At 42.0% G+C, this 23,808-nt stretch overlaps 1 protein-coding gene across 6 annotated transcripts in view; it reads right to left on the bottom strand.

Annotated features, from left to right (window-relative positions):
- The window catches only part of LOC139580186 (ETS-related transcription factor Elf-4-like), an 80,983-nt gene that overhangs the window by 36,016 nt on the left and 21,159 nt on the right, over window positions 1-23,808 (bottom strand). The window contains exon 2 of one of the 6 annotated variants that reach the window (XM_071408758.1): window positions 23,499-23,651. The exons of 4 other annotated variants lie outside the window; for them this stretch is intronic. The gene's annotated coding sequence lies outside the window, so the exon portion shown is untranslated. Of the gene's footprint in view, window positions 1-9,828; window positions 9,849-23,498; window positions 23,652-23,808 lie in introns of those variants that run through there. One more of the 6 variants, XM_071408760.1, reaches the window with a different exon arrangement.

The raw sequence follows: 23,808 nt of genomic DNA, 5'->3' as shown, positions 1-23,808 counted from the left end.
TAACCCTTACCCTTTTCCTAACATTAATTTAGCAGTTTAGGAGAGTGAGGTTAAGAGTGAGGTTTTCGGAGAGTGAGGTTTTCGTAACAGGTTAGGAGAACCTGTTACGAAAAAGTTACTTTAGTATCGAAGTGGCGTGAAAAGAGTGTTTCCTCTTGAGTACTACTGGAGTTAGTAGAAGTAATTACCACTCCACTGTGGCACACGTCATGTGACTGGTGGTTGATGTGCTCCACGCTCTCCCTCCCTCTCCCTGCCTCAAACAAACATGCCAGTCTGTTGTACGTGCTGTATATTGAGGAGGAGTAGCTAGCAAAGAACAAACAGCAGAAGACTACTCCACCTCTCCTGGCGCAAAGTGACTGGCAGTCGCAATAACAACCAATTAGAGGCCTGGGGTCTGTTCAGAAGGGAGCGACGTCACAGAGCGTTGTATTGTGTAGAACAGACATGACTGTCTGTCCGGTGGAATAGAGAATAGTGTTAGCTCTATTTGTTAGACCTACCTTTCTATCTGCAATGTTCTGAACGTTTCACGAAAATGAATACACCCCTGGCTTCATGAACAAACGTACAGCTTCTAGCAGGCCATTATTTCCCCCTCTTCGCTCTCCTCAGCTGAGCTCATTGTTAACCATGAAAGGAGGTAATTTAGCCAATTGAACAACTAGGCAATGTGTCAGCCCACATGTGGCGACCACACAAACATTGTGAGATATGAGAAAACCTACCAAGAACAAAATATTCTTATCAACCCCGGTTCCTTTCTCTAATTATCAGACTGGCATTCCTGGCATTTCAGGCAGTACACGCTTGGTTTTCCAAATGCGATTTTAGACGGAGATGATAGACAATGGGCATAAAGTCCTCTCTTCACTATCCAAACACCGCAAAGGTTAGGAAAACAGACCCACTGCAGTCAATTAGTACAGCTCATCACAAAGGGAATATATGCCTCCACTTGAGTGGTTAAGTCTAAGTCTGAGAGAGACTGACAGAAAAGCTTAGCCTCCAATGTACACTACCGTTCAGGGGTTTTTCTTAATTTTTTACTATTTTCCACATTGTAGAATAATAGTGAAGACATTCAAATTATGAAATAACACATGTGGAATCATGTAGTAACCAAAAAAGTGTTCAACAAATCAAAATATATTTTATATTTCAGATTCTTCAAATAGCCACCCTTTGCCTTGATGACAACTTTGCACACTCTTGGCATTCCAGCTTCACCTGGAATGCTTTTCCAACAGTCTTGAAGGAGTTCCCACATGTGCTGAGCACTTGTTGGCTGCTTTTCCTTCACTCTGTGGTCTGACTCATCCCAAACCATCTCAATTTGGTTGAGGTCGGGGGATTGTGAAGGCCAGGTCATCTGATGCAGCACTCCATCACTCTCCTTCTTGGTCAAATAGCCCTTACACAGCCTGGAGGTGTGTTGGGTCATTGTCCTGTTGAAAAACAAATGATAGTCCCACTAAGCCCAAACCAGATGGGATGGTGTATCGCTGTAGTAGACATGCTGGTTAAGTGTGCCTTAAATTCTAAATAAATCACAGACAGTGTCACCAGCAAAGCACCCCCACACCATAACACCTCCTCCTCCATACTTTACGGTGGGAAATACACATGCGGAGATCATCCGTTCACCCACACAGCATCTCACAAAGACACCGTGGTTGGAACCAAAAATCTCCAATTTGGACTCCAGACCAAAGGACAGATTTCCACCCGTCTAATGTACATTGCTTGTGTTTCTTGGCCCAAGCAAGTTTCTCCTTATTATTGGTGTCCTTTAGTACTGTAGTGGTTTCTTTGCAGCAATTCAACCATGAAGGCCTGATTCACAGTCTCGTCTGAACAGTTGATGTTGAGATGTGTTTGTTACTTGAACTCTGTGAAGCATTTATTTGGGGTGCAATTTCTGAGGCTGGTAACTCTAATGAACTTATCTTCTGCAGCAGAGGTAACTCTGGGTCTTCCTTTCCTGTGACGGTCCTCATGAGAGCTAGTTTCATCATAGCACTTGATGGTTTTTGCGACTGTACTTGAAGAAACTTTCCAAGTTCTTGAAATGTTACGTATTGACTGACCTTCAAGTCTTAAAGTAATGCTGGACTGTTGTTTCTCTTTGCTTATTTGAGCTGTTCTTGCCATAATATGGACTTGGACTTTTACCAAATAGGCCTGTCTTGTGTATATCACCCCTACCTTGTCACAACACAACTGATTGACTCAAACGCGTTAAGGAAAGAAATTCCACAAATTAACTTTTAAGAAGGCACACCTTTTAATTGAAATGCATTCCAGGTGACTACCTCATGAAGCTGGTGTAGAGAATGCCAAGAGTGTGTAAAGCTGTCATTAAGGCAAAGGGTGGCTACTTTGAAGAATCTGAAATATAAAATATATTTTTATTTATTTAACACTTTTTTGGTTACTACAAGATTCCATATGTGTTATTTCATAGCTTTGATGTCTTCACTATTATTCTACAATGTAGAAAATAGTTTAAAAAAATAAAATTTGAATTAGTAGGTGTTCTAAAACTTTTCAACAGTAGAGTATCTCTAGAGAAGTGCAAGAATGCTGGGGGGCAATGCTGGATGGGGGGCCTGAATGAAAAAGTTTGTGAACCCCTGCTCTAGTTCCCATAAACTGCTAGCTATTCGCCTGGCAAAAGTGAGGCTACATTGAAGGTAACCCAATTCAGCTGTATTTACAGAGGCCTGACCTTAGAGAGCAAAGCAAAATACCAATGTACATGTTGGCAGAAAAACCCAGAAAAACTGAGGACAACACCAATTTTTTGTGGTCATCAAGTGTAGTCAGCAGAGAAGTGCTGTTTTGCAGGAATGCTTCTGGGTTCCTGTTGAGGAAATGACTGTGGTATTAGGCTGGTGTCAAGTCAGTCCTGGAGCCCTGCTATAGTAGAATCCTCTCTGGCTAACTGTTTGCCTGAACTGTTTGGCCTCATGCACATCAATAGGGAAAGAAAACACATGATTTTAGCAGACTAGAGGCTAAGACATGTATCTTATTCAACAACAACAGCACACCCCTACTGAGTGAGAGAATGAAGTAGCCACTGCCCTGACATGGGCACAGACAATTCAACTTTAAAAGAGTCTTTAAGACATTTGCAAGTTGGCAAAGATACCGTTTTCAGAGACATCATCTCACACGGAAGAAAGAACAGACAACCTTTCAAGGCAAACTAGCCCAGTTGATTGGGAATTATCCAAAGGTCATAGTCCTATGAGGTGACTGTTTGCTAATTCAACAGAGTGGAGGGACAGCAATTAAGAGGCTGCTGCCGCCATGCCAGACAAAGAACAGAGCGTACACAGACACAGAATGTACTTTCACTGCCACCGCAACCTACACCAGTGTGTGTGTGTGTGTGTGTGTGTGTGTGTGTGTGTGTGTGTGTGTGTGTGTGTGTGTGTGTGTGTGTGTGTGTGTGTGTGTGTGTGTGTGCGTGTGCGTGTGTGTGCGTGTGTGTGTGTGTATAAAAACTGGTAGAAGTATTCTCAGCTCTGCTCAGCACATGTACATGTCCATGCATGGGCTATGGCACAATGCTCACAGTCACGGCTTGTTTAAACGTTGACAAAACTTTATTGGGTAATAGGGGGTTGCAAGTTGCCATGCCGGGGCGAGATATATGGCCAGAAAGGAAGGCAGTGGACATAGGCATCCTATAATAACAGCCAGTAAGAGAGAGTGCGGCCAGTAAAACAACAAAACATGCTGCTGTTATGTCTGCACTCTGATATATTTCAGTTAGTGGTGTTGCGTTAACAGTAACATTAACACACAGTTCAACGGTGCTGTTATTGTTCTGTTATGCCTGACGTCTGTGATACGGGATTGATTACTCTATTCTGTATGAGTCAGTTGAGTTTGACGTTGAACAACATCAAGTTGATAATGGAGTTGTCATTCTAAACACAACAGCTGCCTCCAGACCAACAGTGATGTCTGTCTGTTGTAGAAATGCACGGAGTCGGCTGGCGTGCCACAGTCAAATGAAGACAGCGATAAAAACAAGGTCGAAGGCAGCAGCACCCACACCCTCACCCAGACAGGTGCCGCTAGTGCTAACTTACTATGGCAAACCCGAAAGAGCTATAGCATTCTTTGGTGTGTGACAACAGACTGGAGATAATAGTGCTAACTCGTAAGGGCTAATTCTGAAGAGCTGTTGCTAGCATTCTGTGGTGTGTGATACAGACTGGTGCTGCTAGTGCTAACTCGCAAGGGCTAATTCTGAAGAGCTGTTGCTAGCATTCTGTGGTGTGTGATACAGACTGGTGCTGCTAGTGCTAACCCGCAGCTCATAGAGCCACATGAGTGCCTGTTAATCCATGATCATTTGCATGGTAATTTACTACTTTTTAAAGCAGAAATATCAGCTATGTGTGTATGATTAATTTATTGATCACAGTGAGATGACCAACATTCACATGACTTCTGCATTGAGTCTTCATATGGATGTTAAATCATACAAATCTAGGAATGTTTTTTAAATGATCAATTGTAGCTTACTTGTAGCCTACACAAGTATCCTGATGCTTTGGAAATATATTGACACACAACCCTCATATCATGGCAGAGCATACCATGCATGAGGAAACAGAAAGAAGAGGGAGTGTAGTGAAAATAGAGGCGGCAAATATAATTGAGAGAATTGAAACAGCAGCCACAAACTGACCTGTAAAGCTTGCACTGACAGGAAATGCATCACTGGGTTTCAGCGACTTCCTGTCTGTTAAACCACATTCAGTAGAAAACTTCTCAGTGCAAGAGTGGAAAGTTCTTTCGCACAACTCCCCCTCCTTCCTTCTAACTAACTGATTCGGTCTTTGACGTGTTTCTACCCCTTCTCTGTGCCTTCCAAAGTCCAAAACTCGTGTGTGTATAGAAAATTCCCGTATTGTGATTGCAGACCTGATTAATGTATCTCCTCAGAAAGACCAACCTTAAACAAGGACTTATTCCTCAACCCCCATTACATCTTTTTACATGTCAGCGAGTAATACCACCAATACCATGTCAGCGGAGTCAATCACCACTTTCCGGAGACACCTGAAACCCCACCTCTTTAAGGAATACCTAGGATAGGATAAAGTAATCCTTCTAAAGTGGTTGTTCCACTGGATATCATAAGGTGAATGCACCAATTTGTAAGTCGCTCTGGATAAGAGCGTCTGCTAAATGACTTAAATGTAAATGTAAATGTAATACTAAGTTTACTGTTCATAATGACCGTGTTAGTGAATGGAAATAGAGTCAGTGGGCCTCTTCTTGTTAACCTTGATATGCTATACGTGCCCTTTCAAAACTCACACTCACACGCTCATCTGACAATCCCACATACTGTATAGACACACACACACATAGAAACCACCATGTGATCCTGAGCAAGGTGTTGCCTTCCACTGCAGCGCACCATACCGCACCACCAAAGCTGGCCCCTTTCATCATTGGGTTTCACGCCAATTCTAACCAAGTTCCTGTAACACTGTCCTGCCAGTAGTCCTAACAATCAACACTATAGTTCTTCTCCATGACAGTTAATACCCACTTGTCACAGATGTCAGTTCAATGTCTAGTTTTAATTTACATTTGGTTGAGTTGTCAACTAATCTGGACTCAAAGTGAAATCAACCAAAAATGTCACCCTGTCATTGGATTTATGTTACAAGTTTGGTAAAGAAAATATGAAATAACCTTACAGTACGTAGATGGCTTTTCGGGTGGAAATGACGTGGAAACAGCGTAGATTTTTTTTGCCCAGTGGGTAGTTACTGTAGCCTCGTACGAACCATCCCGATCTCGTGAGAAACAGAAGGTAAGCTTGCGAGATCAGGATGTGAGGCCCCTCAAAGTATTTTATGAGTTGTTAGCCCAGCTGTTCTGGCGACAAATTTCCATTCGAAGCTTACCAAATATAAACATTCAAGGTTGACCCTTTCGTACAACTTCTTCTTAAAGTGCAATAGAGGATAAAGTCTAGACAGAGACAGCCACATAGACGCAGAGAACATGGAACAGCCCTATGCACATTTCCTCTCTCCTCATACGTGCAACAGGGTTAAGACAGTCCCTTATTTAAAACTTTAACTTTAACCTAAAACTTTAACCAAATATCCACAGAGGTAGGAGCAGCTCAGCATATCCCTTGACTTTTTCCACATTTTGTTACGTTACAGCCTTATTCGAAAATTGATTGAATTCATTTTTTCCTCAACAATCTGCACACAATACCCTGTAATGACAATGCCAAAACATGTTTTTAGAATTTTAAAAAGCAGAAATACCTTTATTAGTATTCAGAACTTTTGCTATGAGACAAATAAATTGAGCTCAGGTGCATCCTGTTTCCATTGATCCTTCTTGAGATGTTTCTACAAATTGATTGCAGTCCACCTGTGGTAAATTCAATTGATTGGACATGATTTGAAAAGACACACACCTGTCTATATAAGGTCCCACAGTTGACAGTGCATGTCAGAGCAAAAACCAAGCCATGAGGTCGAAGGAATTGTCCGTAGAGCTACGAGACAAGATTGTGTCGAGGCACAGATCTGGGGAAGGGTACCAAAGAATTTCTGCAGCATCGAAAGTCCAAAAGAACACAGTGGCCTCCATCAATCTTAAATAGAATAAGTTTGGGACCACCAAGACTCTTCCCTGAGCTGGCCGCCCGGCCAAACTGAGCAATCGGGGGAGAAGGGCCTTGGTCAGGGAGGTGACCTAGAAGCAGATGGTCACTCTGACAGAGCTCCAGAGTTCCTCTGTGGAGATGAGAGAACCTTCCAGAAGGACAACCATCTCTGCAGCACTCCACCAATCAGGTCTTTATGGTAGAGTGGCCAGACGGAAGCCACTCCTCAGTAAACGGCACATGACAGACCACTTGGAGTTTTCCAAAAGGCACCTAAAGGACTCTCAGACCATGAGAAACAAGATTCTCTGGTCTGATGAAATCAAGATTGAATTCTTTGGCCTGAATGCCAAGCTTCACGTATGGAGGAAACCTGGCACCATTCCTACTGTGAAGCATCATGCTGTGGGGATGGTTTTCAGAGGCAGGAACTGGAAGACTAGTCAGGATCGAGGGAAAGATGAACGGATCAAAGTACAAAGAGATCCTTGATGAAAACCTGCTCCAGAGCACTCAGGACCTCAGACTGGGGAGAAGGTTCACCTTCCGACAGGACCCTAAGCACACAGCGGGACTGTCTCTGAATGTCCTTGAGTGGCCCAGCCAGAGCCCAGACTTGAACCCGATCAAACAAAGTACTGAGTAAAGGGTCTGAATACTTATGTAAATGTGATATTTTTATTTTTACATTTTTATACATTTGCAAAAAATTCTAATAACCAATATTTGCTTCGTCATTATTGGGTATTGTGTGTACATTCATGAGAGAAAAAAACAATTTACTCAATTTTAGAATAAGACTATAACGAAACAAAATGTGGAAAGACTGAGGGGGGTCTGAGTACTTTCCAAATGCACTGTATATTCCGTAATATATTCTATTTTACCAGCAGTAAATAGGCCCACCGTCTAAACCATTGATTCTAAAAAAAAAAAGAACTACCACCCCACCACCAGCAATCTATTTATATTATGTAGCAACAGGCCACACACCATAGATAGGAAGAGACATTAGAGTTGTGAAAGCAGGACAGGAAGTTGCAGCAAGGGACACTAAAAACATATGTCCCCATATCTCTTAAGTAAAGCTAGTAGCTACTTGATCGCTACTAGAAGCTACTCATTCAAATGTCCATTTGGCCATTTAACCTGTTCACAAAATATCAAGAATGATTAGCATCTGGAAACTGCGAAGGTGCCTATTGGTCTTATGTGACCAAACAAATGGTATATGAGTATAGGAAATTATGTGCTGAAGAGCAGCAATACACATCTCACATGGGAGATGGTTGTTTGCTCATCATCATTTCCCCCATCTCCAACCTGCTTCATGTGCACTGAGGTGAAATAATTAGCTTGAGGCCAATTCGCAGGATCCAATAGCAAACTGACATGATTGCAAAATGTGAGTGTAGACAGATGACTCTCTTGCTGAAGAATCTCCACATTTGTCCTTGGTCCAAGAATTACTTCCCTACTTCTCAAGGCACGTCAAAAGAAAGTTTGAGGTTTATGTATGATTTTGATAGTATATCTAATGGTTTTGAAGTCTGTGATATGAGCTTGGGTGGGTGTTAGTCATTTATGTCTCTCTCTCTCTCTCTCTCGGGGCTTTTAGGACCTTATGTGTTTGAGTGACAAAATGGGTTGAAATGGAAAAACACAGACACAAGACAGAGACGACTAAAGTATGCCTCTCTTTCAGCCTCAGTTCAGCTGCCTCCTACTGTGCATTGACAATTATACTCAGAAATATTTGAAATGCTTTGTTTTGAAGACTCTCCCGTTGTTTTGGCTGCCGTGCGGGAAGAATTTGGTACGTGACCAAACTGGAATAGCAAAAACACTTTCAACTCCATCCAGTATCCCAACCTTCTACAGAAACCACATATCTCCGAAGCAACAGCTGCCTAAACGCTAACATCCCACTGGGGACACCACATCATTTCAACGTGAAAATTGGATTCATATTTGGTTGAGACGTTGATCAATTCACCCCCTCCAAAAGAAAGCCAGAAGTTTGTTGAATTCCTAATGTATGCTTTCAACAAGATTTTTTTTAAAGCACAACCTAACAATGTTGGATTTTTGGTTTACTTGTCATCTAAATGTGTTATCACAGCGCTTTCAACCACTTAAAAGCGCAACAAAGCTAAAATGGGAATACAATGTCAGATATTTTGTATTTATAAAACAACTTAATGTGTTATCACTGTGCTCCATCTAATAGTGCAACCAAGTGACCTGGATTGCAGTTGAGATTACAATAAAAGTACATAGTGCAATGACGTTGAAGATCTGACGTTGATGACTTATTTCAAATACAATGTATTTTCAACGTAGATTCCACGTCACAGTACATTGACAAATTACGTTGAAATAACATTCTACCAGTTTGTGCCCAAATGAACTGGAAACTACTGCTAAAACATGGCCCTCTGAAGCTAATTGCAAGTCCAATGGCCCTCACATGGACTTTTTTTAAACTATGCTCCATGGTATGGTTATGAAATAGCACTGTCCCCGCCATCTCGCTCTTTCTCACACACACACACACACACACACACACACACACACACACACACACACACACACACACACACACACACACACACACACACACACACACACACACACACACACACACACACACACACACACACACACACACACACACACACATCCCTGATCTGTTTACATGTGTGCTAATACCAACATGTCACAGCACAGGTCGGCAAGAGGAGAGAAAAACCATGCCCGAAACATACCAGCAGCACAAAACCCATGCTTCACACACAGCCACTCATGCAGCAGCAACCTTGAACTAAAAAAAAAGTTGACAGTGAGATTCCTGCTTTTTAGCCTCATCAGACGACCACTGCACCTTGAAACTGTGCTCTGCATTCTCCAACTGGTAATACATGCAAGTTGGCAAGGCTCACCCTAAGAATCATGGTTCCATAGAGAGGGGCTATCAAACGGGGAGGAAAATGCAGTCAAGATACTTTTGTTTCTCCAGTAGTTGCTTGAGGCAGAAATTACAGCATACCGAGCCAGTATTGAAATTGTGCCCTCAAATCTTGGAGTACTATCAGAACACTGAGGCTTTGGCTCCTTCTGGGAGTGGGGACATGGCTGCTAAGAGCGGTACATACCAAAACAGGTCTGGACACAAGCGGGCTGGTGCGTCCACCCATCGTCAGGCATGCTGCAAATCAGCAACACACACACAGTCAGCACACCTACAGAAAGAGGAGCTTAACTTGGCTTCATTGGCCTCAATCTTATCGCAGACTTTGCCAAAGTTTGGGGTCAAATGCTTTAAAAGCTACCACAGCTGTGTTTCTTATAGCTTGGTGAGTGCGTGGTTGTCTTATGGTTATTTTTCATTCAACCTTCCCACAACATTCTGGGAATGATGCAGGATACCCAGCTAGCATATAACGTTCTGAGAACCATATGTATTTCCTGTGGGAATTTCAGTACTTCAGCATAACATTTTCTGCAGGTTTCTTCGTGGTTCTATTTATGGTCATGTTCTCAGAACGTTTAGAGAATGTTAAGAAACAATGTTCTTCTGTGGGAATTTCAGTACTTCAGCATAACATTTTCTGCAGGTTTCCTCATGGTTCTATTTAAAGTCATGTTCTCAGAACATCAATCAATCAGTCAAATGTATTTATAAAGCCCTTTTTCCATCAGCCGATGTCACAAAGTGCTGTACAGAAACCCAGCCTAAAACCCCAAACAGCAGGCAATGCAGATGTAAGAAGCAAGAAAAAGTTCCATTAAAACCACAAGAAAACAGTAGTGTTCGAAGAACATCAAAATAATGTTATTTAAAAACATATATATTTTGTTCTCTGCGTCAACAAAACTCTCTCTATCCTCTATCTTGTTAAGTGTGTTCAGGTGTTTTGGCCGCACCCGCTAATTGGCTACACCTAAACTTAATGAGTGCTTATTTCCTTTGAAACGGGTCTGTTTAAATAGAATATAAATAACAACTTTGTATGCATTAAAAAAAACATGGAATGCTAGCTTTATCCTGGTGGCGCAGTGGACTAATTCCATGGCTAGAGAGCATATGATTATAGGTTCAAATCTCACTGATGAGATACAATAAAAAAAATAATATGTGTTTGCATGATTAATGCCTAAGCAAATTAATTTCCATGTGTCCTGTCTGTGCTTGGAGTTCATAACAGTTAACCTAAGCTAACAGTGTTATTAAAAGTCTTATTGAAACATGTTCTCAGTACATTATTTAATTACCTTCAAATAACCTATAATTTCCATTTTCAGAACATGAATAAAACCTCCCATGAAAACTTTCAGGGACTATAGTAAAACGTTCGCAGAACCTCCCTGCAACCAAAAACCTACGTTCCCAGAACAGGCAACATTTTAATTTCCGTTTAAAAAACGTTGTTTTACCGTTCCGGAAACGTATGGCTTCATTCTCAGAACCAATTGGAAACCAAAAACGGACGTTCCCACAACTTCCAAGAAACCAAATGTGCTAGATGGGACCTGCCTGTGGGCGAAGGAGTTTTTTACATGCATCCAGAGGCATTGAAACTGAGGACATGGGGAAACTGAAGTGAGAAACCCCTCAATTTGATGCATTTGTAGATTTCTTCAGTTTTTTTAATTCAAAGACATTGAACTTGGTAATCAGTGCCCATTCAAACAAATCACTTGCATGACGCCTCTGCCTGCATCTATAGTACTGCATTGAGTAGAATCGTACATTAGGTTCTGAAATTGTGGCATATTCCCTTTGGGTAAATCACTTCAGTTAGAAATCCCACAGATTAGTTGTGAAATTACTTAATTTGCAGCTTTAGCAGAAATGTAAAGATTAAAACTAAGAGTGAGCTGTCTGTAAACAGCTAAACAACCACCAAATCAGCTCTTACAATCTGATACCCATCTAAAACCCTGACAGCCAGGACCACTCACACCCTAGACAACTGAGAGAACACTATCTCTTCTTCAAATGAGCTTATCGCACTTCAGACAATGAAATACCAGCATAACAGAGTCTTCCCATGAGAACTGGGTCGTCACTAAGTTATCAGTGAAAAGCAGCAGATGGCTCATATGAAGACTAAGGGGGAGCACGCCTACAGGTCTGGAAAACATGTAACCAGCCCAGGTGAGATATCCAGGCCAATAGTGGTCAAGTTCCTGAGTTTTAAGGACAAGATGGTTGTTCTGGAGAGAGCAAAGAACTTAAGAGGAACTAACATCTTCCTCAACAGGAACTTATCTGAAGCTGTGCGCCAGAGGCAGAAACAACTTACCCCAGCTATGAAAGCTGCCACAGAGCACGAGAACATTGCTTACATCCGCTATGACATGCTCATTGTCCACCCTCCCTCCCAAAAGCCTGGGAGGAATGAGAGCGCAGAGCATCAGGGTCAGTAGCTTCAGCCCCACATCACACACACACACATATCTCTAATAAGCTACCAAGGAAAGGACTAAGAATAGCCCATATTAATATATGTAGCTTTAGAAATAAGGTTAATGAAATTAATATCTTGCTGACATCAGATAAGATTCATATACTGGCCATCGCTGAAATGTACTTAGATAATTCCTTTGATGATACAGCAGTAGCAATACACGGATATAACATCTACAGAAAAGACGGGAATGCCTATGGGGGAGGTATTCCTGTATATGTTCAGAGCCATATTACCATAAACCTTTAGAGGATCTCATGTCAAATGTTGTTGAAGTTTTGTGGTTGCAAGTTCACCTGCCTCATCGAAAGCCTCTTCTTTTGGTGTGCTGCTATAGGCCACCAAGTGCTAACAGTCAGTATTTGGATAATATGTGTTGCAATGCTTGATAATGTGTGTGATGTTAACAGAGAGGTCTATTTTCTGGGAGACCTGAACATTGACTGGTTAGCAACTAGCTGTCCTCTCAAGAGGAAGATTATAACTGTGACTAATGCCTGTAATATGACAGAGGTTATCACTCAACAAACTAGAGTGCATATCAATAGTGTTGGATCTGTGATATTCACATATATTGATCATATCTTCACTAATGCTGCCGAGCTTTGCTCCAAAGCAATATCAGTTTCCATTGGCTGTAGTGACCATAACATTGTGGCAATAACAAGAAAAGCCAAAGATTCTTGTTGAAGATGTCAAAAATGTTTGTTGGTCTGATGTGTATGAGGAAGTGAATCCAGATGCAGCACTGGAAGTATTTGTAAAATGATTCATGCCAATTGTTGACAAGCATGCCGCATGCACCTGTTAAGAAACTAACTGTGAGCGCTGTTGGAGCCAACTGGATTGATGATGAATTGAAAAATTGTATGGTTCAAATAAATTATGCAAAAGAGGTGGCAAACAAGTCAGGCTGCTCACTGATAGGTTGACATACTGTAAATTGAGAAATTATGTAAATAAACTGAACAAAAAGAAGGAGAAGTTATATTACCAAACAAGAATAAATTACATTAAACACAATGGAAAAAGACTTCGGAGTACCTGAAATGATATCATGGGCAGAAAACTTGAAGTTTGTGGGAATGTGATGAAAGAAATAAAAGCTGAAATAAATAATTGGTGGGTTTGGTGGGTCATTTTCAACCAAAAAAATTGATATTTCCAATCATTTCAACTATTTCACTAGTAAAGTGGAAAAACTCAGAAGTGAAATAACATTTAACAGTACCATCATATGGTAAAAATAGATGAATAAAATAAATAAATAAAATATCTAATAATGAAAGAAAAGGATTGCAGTTTTGAATTTGGTCAAGACAGTGTTTATCCATAAATATTGATAAGCCACCAGGTATAGACAATCTTGATGGTAAACTATTGAGAATGGTAGCAGACTGTATTGCCACCCCTATATGCCTTGTCTTTAACCAAAGCATAAAGGAGTGTGTGTGTCCACAGGTGTGTAAGGAATCTATAGTAATTCCACTGCCTAAAAATAGCAAAGCACCCTTTGCTGACCCTAACAGCCGCCCAATCAGTTTGCTGCCTGTTCTTGGTAAACTGACGGAGAGGATTATATTTGACCAAACACAATGTTATTTTTCAGAGAACAAGTTACCTACTGACTTTCACCATGCAACTAGAAAAGGGCAGTCAACTTGTACTGTACTGACTCAGATGACTGATGATTGGTTAAAAGAAATGGATAATAAGACGATAGTTGGAGCCGTATTGTTAGATTTCAAATTCAGGCTGTAACACAACAAATGTGTAATAAGTATAGGGGTATGAGTACTTTGTGAAAGCAGTGTACATCTAAAACTAAAAGCATTGTATTTGGTTCAAAACACATTTTAAGACATAAACCTCAACTAGTGTTGTACATAAAGAGGGTGACCATTGAGCAAGTTGAGGAAGTTAAAGTCCTAGGATGGAGCACTGGATGGGCAATTATCATGGCAAAGTTGTTGTGGATATGAGGAGGGGATCTCTGCTTTAAAAAGATGTTCTGTGTTTTTTACACAAAAATCAAACTGTACTAGTTGTGCAGGCGCTGGTCTTGTCCCATCTTGAACACGTGACAGTGGAGGGCCCTCCAAGTGAGTTGGTAGGGGCGAGGGAGTGGCTTGGGACCAATTGTGTTCAGAATCATAGAATATAATTACTAAAATGAACATCCATCAAATTGCTGTGGCTTTTCATGTTCTAGTGATTACGTTTTGTCATGTGGTTTCCCTGCAGGGTATTGTATGGTGTGAGGCTGTGTGCAGGTAGGAGAGAGGGAGCCAAGCCAGTGCAGGTCAATATTTGTGTAGCAGCACCGGCCGGGCTTTATAAAGCAGGCCATTTGTTTATGATAGCAGAGGGGAAGGTGCATCATTGATGCAGGATATGAGGATAATAAACCACATGGACATAGAGACAAACATGCATTGTTCTATAAGAGGGGCAGAATGGCGATGTGTTGTTGTTCAACCATAGGAGGTGAAATGAATGTAGTAGGCCTACTTTACCGCTGAGTGATCAGTGTGTATGATTCTAGGTGGGAAACCTACATGACACTATACGCACACAACATTGCCAAAAAGGTGTCTGAGTATCGTGTAATTTTAGAGTACCATCCCGTAATGTCTAAGAAACATGATAGCCTTCACACAGAGGCTACTTTGAATGAAGGGAATAGACAACAATCTCTTGGGGGCCTGCGACTTCTCCTGATGAGAATCACAATTTTAAAAATGCATAGGTAAACAAGGAGTGTCTGTTGCTTAGGAACAAAGAGAGAGAGACAGAGAAAGAGTGAGTGAGTGAGTGAGTGCGAGAGAGTGTGAGAGAGAGAATATAGATGTATATTCAAACACACACTCCCAGAGCCGTGAACGAGTATTTCAGTCACACAACTCTCAAAGAGCTACTCTCCGTGAGTAACTAATTTACTGGCATGCATTTCTAAACTTAATCTTTCTGCGAGGAGGATAATGATGTAAATGTTGCCATCCTTCACAGTGATGGAAGCTCAAACACTCAATTTAACAAGTTGAAGGAAAAAAATATACAATTACTGTTTTGAGTCAATGGAACAGAACTAATGAGCAGCACTTGAGAGAGTAGGTAGTGATTAAGGTAAACGTGAGTTAGAAGGGACAAAGACTCTTTAAATTTCCACTCGAGTCGAAGTTGATTGGCAATTTGCCAAGGGAAAGAATCATATTGGAATAATGCTCAAAAACTTGACTGATTTAACTTTCCCAGTGCATCTAAGTGTAACACAACCCAATGTGATATACAAAAGATTAAGAAAGCTTAAATAACCTAAATTAAAGAATGTGAAATATCAGAATAATAGTAGAGAGAATTATTTATTTCAGCTTTTATTTCTTTCATCACATTCCCAGTGGGTCAGAAGTACACATACACTCAATTAGTATTTGGTAGCATTGCCTTTAAATTGTTTAACTTGGGTCAAACGTTTCGGGTAGCCTTCCACAAGCTTCCCACAATAAGTTGGGTGAATTTTTGCCCATTCCTCCTGACAGAGCTGGTGTAACTGAGTCAGGATAGTAGGCCTCTTTGCTCTCACACGCTTTTTCAGTTCAGCCCACACATTTTCTACAGGATTAAGGTCAGGGCTTTGTGATGGCCACTCCAATACCTTGACTTTGTTGTCCTTAAGCCATTTTGCCACAACTTTGGAAGTATGCTTGGGGTCATTGTCCATTTGGAAGACCCATTTGCGACCAAGCTTTAACATCCTGACTGATGTCTTGATGTTGCTTCAATATATCCACATAATTTTCCTCCCTCATGATGCCATCTATTCTGTGAAGTGCACCAGTCCCTCCTGCAGCAAAGCACCCCCACAACATGATGCTGCCACCCCCGTGCTTCACGGTTGGGATGGTGTTCTTCAGCTTCAAAGCCTTCCCCTTTTTCCTCCAAACATAATGATGGTCATTATGGCCAAACAATTCAATTTTTTTTTCATCAGACCAGAGACATTTCTCCAGAAAGTACGATCTTTGTCCCCATGTGCAGTTGCAAACTGTAGTCTGGATTTTATATGACGGTTTTGGAGCAGTGGCTTCTTCCTTGCTGAGCGGCCTTTCAGGTTATGTCGATATAGGACTCATTTTACTGTGGATATAGATACTTTTGTACCTGTTTCCTCCAGCATCTTCACAAGGTCCTTTGCTGTTGTTCTGGGATTGACTTGCACTTTTCACACTAAAGTAGATCTCTAGGAGACAGAACGTGTCTCCTTCCTGAGCGGTATGATGGCTGCGTGGTTCCATGGTGTTTATACTTGCGTACTATTGTTTGTACAGATGAACGTGGTACCTTCATGCATTTGGAAATTGCTCCCAATGATGAACCAGACTTGTGGAGGTCTACAATTTGATTTGTTTTTTACATCATGATTTTCCCATGATGTCAAGCAAAGAGGCACTGAGTTTGAATGTAGGCCTTGAAATACATTCACAGGTACACCTCCAATTGACTCAAATGATGTCAATTAGCCTATCAGAAGCTTCTAAAGCCATGACATCATTTTCTGGAATTTTCCAAGCTGTTTAAAGGCACAGTCAACTTAGTGTATGTAAACTTCTGACCCACTGGAATTGTGATACAGTGAATTATAAGTGAAATAATCTGTCTGTAAACAATTGTTGGAAAAATTACTTGTGTCATGCACAAAGTAGATGTCCTAACTGACTTGCCAAAACTATAGTTTGTTAACAAGAAATTTGTGGAGTGGTTGAAAAACGAGTTTTAATGACTCCAACATAAGTGTATGTAAACTTCCAACTTCAACTGTATGTACTAACCTGTCCTGGATACATACAAGCCATGTATTGGTAAGGAGACAGGCATTATGGGTACTGTAGTACATCATGCCCCAAGCCACAGACAGCATTCCCTGTCATCCTCACTCTCATCTCAGCTCAATCTGTATTGATCCAAGCTGATCTCCGCTACATTACTGTATTACAGAGGCTGCTTTGGGAGAGCTTAATGGCTGGCAACTCACACTCATCCACTGGCAGCCATTCTCAACCAGGCTCTGTGATGCCACTTTGTGACTGCATTAATATTGAACTTTGATATGGCCAGGGCAGCGTGGATCATTTTAGGAGACGTTCTAGCTCAGAAATAAGAGCTGGCTTCTTATGGCATCAGATTATTTTTAGACATGTTTTCTGTGGCAATGTTGGGTACAGTGAAAGTTCCTTCATTAATTAAGTGAATTTTGAGTACATAATTATCAACATATTTTACGTTCTACAGAACTATCTCCATCCTTGGCTGCAACCTTTTAGGACCCAAGCTATTATTAGCTACAAAACTGCACAATACAGACCAATCCGCATGCAGAATATTTATAATTTCATGATGGCACCACGGTTGTTGTCTAACACTTGTGAAGCCACTTTCTCACAACATCAGTCCAAGCAACCATCCTGTGTCTGGTTTTGCCCTTCATACCTCACACTGTTCTCATGTCCTCCCCACTGGCCTTGGCTCTACTCACAACTGCGAAATTATTATTCTCAGCTTCTGAGATTCTGAGCTTGTCTTCTAAAGTCTTGAGCAAGGCATTTTGATAAAGGTTCTGATCTTGTCTCTGTAATTGTGGGCTATTGCATGTGTCTGAGTCGGAAGCCTAGCAGACAAGATCCGTCTCTGTACTGGAGTCATGGAAGGTATGGACAGTTTTAAGGACGAACAAGGCTTTGGCATTTGAACAGAGGTTCTGAGATAGTCCTCGTAACTGTGTGCACATGCCTGTGTCTGGGTGAGGACTCAGAGCAGAGCAGACACAGGAGGAGTCTGTGTTCCTGGAGTTATGAAAGGCATAAAGGGCACAGTTTTCCACACCACTGAGTGCAGAGGCCCACTTCACTCCCGTCCAACCACAGACAACAGTGCAACTGGGCCGTCTGGGAGCCAAGCCTCCGAAAACCGTAAAGAAAAATCCTTATCTCCCAGCGTCAGAATGGCTGATTGTATTACATGGTGCTGCATCGCAGGCTCAGATGCTATTGAAGACGGCAGTGTAACAGATTGTATTAAGCCAGCCGTGAGTGATACTCTATAGGGAGAAGAAGTAGAAGTTAGAGTTGGATTCAAATTACTGGTTGGTGGTCATTTGAATCCAGGTGTCCTCTCAGCAACTATTTTGCCGCTGAGAATTTTCCTGCGCTGCAGGAAGTCCAGATGACCTTAATGATTTACATAAATTCACTGAAAATCTGCGCTTACACACTGTTATATTAACAGTGTTACACTTTCCATGTGGCCTACTTTTGTCCTGTTGCAGCAGGATTATTTTTCTACGACAATACTGGTCAAATTAAGATCCTACATCTGTAGTATTAGGCTTGACGTGTCCCGAAGTCGAAGCACTGTAATGTCTTTTTAAGGCATGTTACCTCATTAAGGGTGGGTCTGGACCAATGGCAGCTGGAAAGAAAAACATGATGCCGTATATGCATGTGCAGAGGCCACATAATTATACTGTGCTTTTCTGAGATGTCAGTTGAAGTTGGTGGAAACGTTACTACTCCACCTACCATCTCTTCACTAAACAAGAAAAGTTGCAAGCAGCACTGTTCCATCTGAATGAATAAGCCGTCATTGCTGAAAAAACTCTATATTTCTCTTGCCGCCCACATACATGTGATGTTTCCGTGATAGATACAGACATATAACAAGAGGCACTACTGAATCATTGAGGTTTTAATGGGAAATTACAATAACATTTATCATTAAAGACATGCCACATACTCCTGCAGTATGCTGCTGACTTACTTGACAAGCCTGAGCATATTTGTTGTCCTTTCTAAGAAAGAATCCTAATTTTCAAGATGATGGATTCTGTTGAATTTCCATTGTATTTCAGTAACTAGCCTTGCTATGGCACCAATAACCCAAGGCACCCTGTTGACACTGCCAACCCTATTCCCAGAGCTGTAAAGATTCCACCTCCTCAGCTCACAGGCCTGATGTTGCAGAACCAAGAACGTTATCAATAGGAAGGTGTGACTCCATCTTCCACACAAACCACTCTTTTTTTATTACCATAACGGGCTGCCTGGGGGCATGGTGGTGGGAATCGGGTGCACCTGCCCATTCCTCAGGGCTAGTGTAGGAGGGAAGGAGGGAGAGAGGGAGGGAGGTAGGGAGGGAGAGATAGAGGGGGCTCTGGTGGAAAGTTGGTTATGGGGGGAGGCAATAGAGCTGGCTAAAGATCCCGCGAGGCAGAGGAAAAAGAGACTTGGTAGGGAGGTAGATGGGAGCGTGCCGCTCAGAGGGTGCCCCAAACAGGACTCAGATGTGGTCTTGATCACCCTGGTTCACAAACCAAACAAGCCTGTGAGACTGACTATCTTGCATCCCAAAACGTCTCATGATTCTTTGTAAGGCATTTGAACTAGGGATGATAATCATGCAGATATTAACAGCGACTTGAAAATACTGAAGACATGGCCTGTGCATGTTTAAATAATTAGTCACCTCAAGCTGACGGAACTGATTAGTGACAGAGGTAACTGCCAAAATAAAGGAAACACCAATATAAAGTGTATTAACAGGGTATTGGGTCCCCACGAACCAGAACAGCTTCAATGCACGTTGGCATGGATTCTGCAAGTGTCTGGAACTCTATTGGAGGGATTCGATACCCTTCTTCCACGACAAATTCCATCATTTGGTGTTTTGTTGAAGGTGGAGGAAAACACGGTCTCAGGCGCCAGTCCAGAATCTCCCATAAGTGTTCAATTGGGTCTGGTGTCTGTGACGGACATGGCATAAGGTTACATCGTTGTCATGCTCATCAAACCATTCAGTGACCACTCGTGCCCTGTGGATGGGGGCGTTGTCATTCTATGGGGGCATAGTCATGGTAGCCAAAATAATGGCCTGCCCAGCATTTTTTACCCTAACCATGACGGGGTGTTAATTGCTTAATTACTTCAGGAATCACACCTGTGTGGAAACACGTGCTTTCAATATACTTTGTATCCCTCATTTACTCAAGTGTTTTCATTATTTTGGCAGTTACTTGTATATAGCTCTGCATTATAGATCGCTCACATAGAGCAGTGGCCGAACAAGATGACATCAGCATCATCAGTCACTGTAATGAAATTGACATTATCTAATTGTTCTTATTCCATTGCGAGCAGAAATTCTGCCCTATGTTTCTACTTCCAGTAATGAGACACCCAGCTCACAGCTCTGGTTCCCCCGTACCTCAGAACAATGGCTTGCCAGTCTCAGCTTGTTTGTGTGTGTCAGACAGTTGCAAAATTGGGAGAGCTGTGGGTTGGTTGCTCAATGGAAATGGAGAGACGAGTATGGAAACGTGATGCAAATCCACTCTTGGGTCAACACAAAGGACCCTCAGCCAGGCAATGCAGCGCAAGAAACACAGGACAGTCACCGGGTACTAACTCTTTCAAATGTGGCCAATGTCCACCATGCACTTTTGGCATGAACAGTCAGAAACGCATAGTTTCTGTTAGCCGACTAAACTCAGCTCCGCGATTTACGATGGAATTGAGGGCGGCTAGCGTGAGCTCCGATGTCACATAAAATGACATTTTTATTTAAAAAACGACGGATTTCATGCAGCATCCCACTTTTACCATCAACATGATATATTGTTGAAGGCTATTGATACTGAATGTATGGGTCTTCATCTGGTTCATCTGGCTAGCTAGAGTATCCCCCACAATAAAGGAGGGGTTGGGGGGAGTTTCAAACCAGAGGTGTAGAATTCAGATAACCTCAAGCACATTTTGACTTGTTACAGCCCATCTTCCCATCATTAAGGCCTTAGATGTGTGTGTGAAGCCGCTAAACCCCTAAACATTTATATTTTAGTCATTTAGTCATTTAGTAGACACTCTTTTCCAAAGCGTCTTAAAGTAGTGAGCAATGTTCCAAAGTTTTTCGACACTAAGCAAATTTCAGGTCTGCTGAGTGCAAACTTGAACATAACATTTTAACATGGAAATAGATGTTCTATCATTCAGCCTACAGTAGCAGCCAATGTGTGGTGTTCAATGCCTACATTCCATTCGTTTTTAAAGAAGAGAAAAACACGCAGGGCTTGACATTAACCTGTTTATCCACTTGTCCTTCAGACAAGGAGGTGACTGAAAATGTTGTGTTTGATGCAAGAAACCACTTTACAAAATGAAATTAATTATTATTCCCATACAATTATTACAGAGAATCAGACAAATTATGCTACGCTCTGTCTACTGGCTACTTATTCAATACTGCCTCAAAATACAACACTTCCCCTTTAAAGACAAAAAAGCGCTTTACTTGACTCGCTTTTCAAAGATAGCTAGAAATGCACACATTTTGTGCTCTTGTTGGAAGCAACCACTCCCCCATTGTTGACTAGAAATTGGCTATAACTGAGTAAAGAACTCACTAACTAGCAAACAATATGAACAAATGTGCACACGTGACTACATGCAGCTCTCACTTTGATCTCCAAACTTGCAACCGCTCATACTGTATCCTAAACACAGTCCAGTTCATAGTGAATGACACAGATCCATATATGGGAATGGCTATTTGCATATAGGCCTAGTGCAGCTCTGATTCATCATGGCGCACTGGTCTGTGTAGAGTACTGGCCTGAGTCGTGCCTGTCAATGCAATACAATCCTACTCCAACAAGCTCTGCCTACAAGAAAATCTTTTACACAGTTAGTTTTGTTTATGTCTATTACACTGAAAGTGGCTAATATTGCATTGATTCGATCACAATTCCCACAGTGGAGCGAAACGTTGATAGTGTTAACTCAAACTGTAGAAAGTTGAGCGAAGTTCAATCTTGTTCTTATTTGTGCAGGCTCATATTTCTTCTGTGCTGCAGTCTGAGGGGAGACATTACAGGGAACATTTGTAGTGAGTGCGTACATTTTCATACTGGTCCCCCATGGTAATTGAACCTACAACTCTGGCATGGCAAGCGCCATGCTCTACCAACTGAGCCACACGGGACATCAAGGAAAGGGACCATAACCCAACCTAGAATTGCCAACCCAAACAGGTTTCTGTCAATCCCGTTACCTGAGACCATGGCATGTCATCCCCGTCACCTGAGATCATGTCATCCCCGTTGCCAGAGATCCCCTGATAGACTATGTGAGAGAAAAAAAATGGTTAATGTGTCACAGCAACACTGCTGACAAGCCAACAGCATGACACAGAGTGTGCTTATTTACCCATCAACCGCAATACAGCTCAAACAAACTGCTGCCCTTGGGTCATTCAAAGCCAGCCACAAGGCCGGATTGTGAAAAGAGAAAATGTGAACCAGAACAAACCCAACCCTCGATTGTTCCATATGCAGGCATGCCAAGCCTGGTCTGATTAAATCCACCCCTCCTCCTCGGCCAGGCCTAATGACCTAATTACAGGCTAAGACTTGTTGACTCTGTATTGTGTGAGGAGCCAACCTGACACTACTGCTTCCCTCCTTCCTTTCCTCCCTCTCTTTATCTCTCTGACTCTCCCTCCCTTGTGACAGAAACTAGGCTCCTCTCTACAGTCCCTCAATAAGCCAACAATGGGCTGCTCTGGTGTGTTGTGTGTTTGTCTCACATCATGGCCAAACCTCAGGTACTGTGCCTCATTTACAAGTCAAATCAAGAGGCAAGGGTGGGCACGAGGCAAGATTTGGGTCAGATGCAAATTCGGGAATAGCTACGGGGCACAACTGACCTATTCACCAATGTTCGAACTGGGTTATTGACTCATGGGATTAAATCCAACATTTTCCAGGTGTAGACCCTGATGACCTAGACCAAAACAGTGACCTCATAACTAGGACTTTTCATGAGCGAGATATAGAGAGGGGAAAGGGGGCAGCCTGGTTTTGTCACGTTGCCATGATCATCAGCCTGGCATAGCCTGCATGAATCAGGACAACGATCACAGAGGGCTGATTTGATAACATCAGATCTCCAGGATAGAATGAAAGCTTCTCAAATGATATGTGAGAAGATTATTGAGCCAACATTAAGTTAAACCGCTTTATTTTGGGTCTTTCGAGGTCTGTTGCGTCCATACAACAAAATATATGGGGCACTGTGTTATTAGTGTGTCACAGAGACATTTCCAACTGCCAACTTCAATAAAGGCTCCGTTTGCATGTATGAATGTTGTTTAAACAGTTCCATGTTTGCTCAGTGGCGTGTGCACAATGTGTTGTTCGGACCATTTCTGAAGCTCATGGGCAGTTTGTCAGTGCAGAGCATGTTTCTGGTGAAACAGGAAGCATGCTTTTATCTCGGCTGCAATTTTTAGCAACAGAAACTTACCACAACTGCGTAGAAGATAATGGTGGCCCAGCACCAGCTTTTTTGTCATCCCCCGTGAGTTGCAATGAATACCTGCTGATCTTCATCTGCCTTACAGAATGAGCAACATTCATGCAGGGCTCCGGTGGCCTGATTAAGTCCTGATAAGCAAGCCTGAAATCAAACAGCAGGGTGTGGGGAGGAGCACCTTCTAGAATCTAGATACTATAGCAATGAATTACTTTTTAAAAGAAAAGATTCTAGTGGTAGGCTAGAGCCAGACTAAAGCAAAGTCGGTGAAAAGAATACATAACCTTTTCAGAATAATGGC

Source organism: Salvelinus alpinus, chromosome 7 (assembly GCF_045679555.1).
Source record: "Salvelinus alpinus chromosome 7, SLU_Salpinus.1, whole genome shotgun sequence".
Classification (NCBI taxonomy): Eukaryota; Metazoa; Chordata; class Actinopteri; order Salmoniformes; family Salmonidae; genus Salvelinus; species Salvelinus alpinus.
The sequence above is the reverse complement of the archived record's forward strand: the minus strand, read 5'-3'. Positions and strand labels throughout refer to the sequence as shown.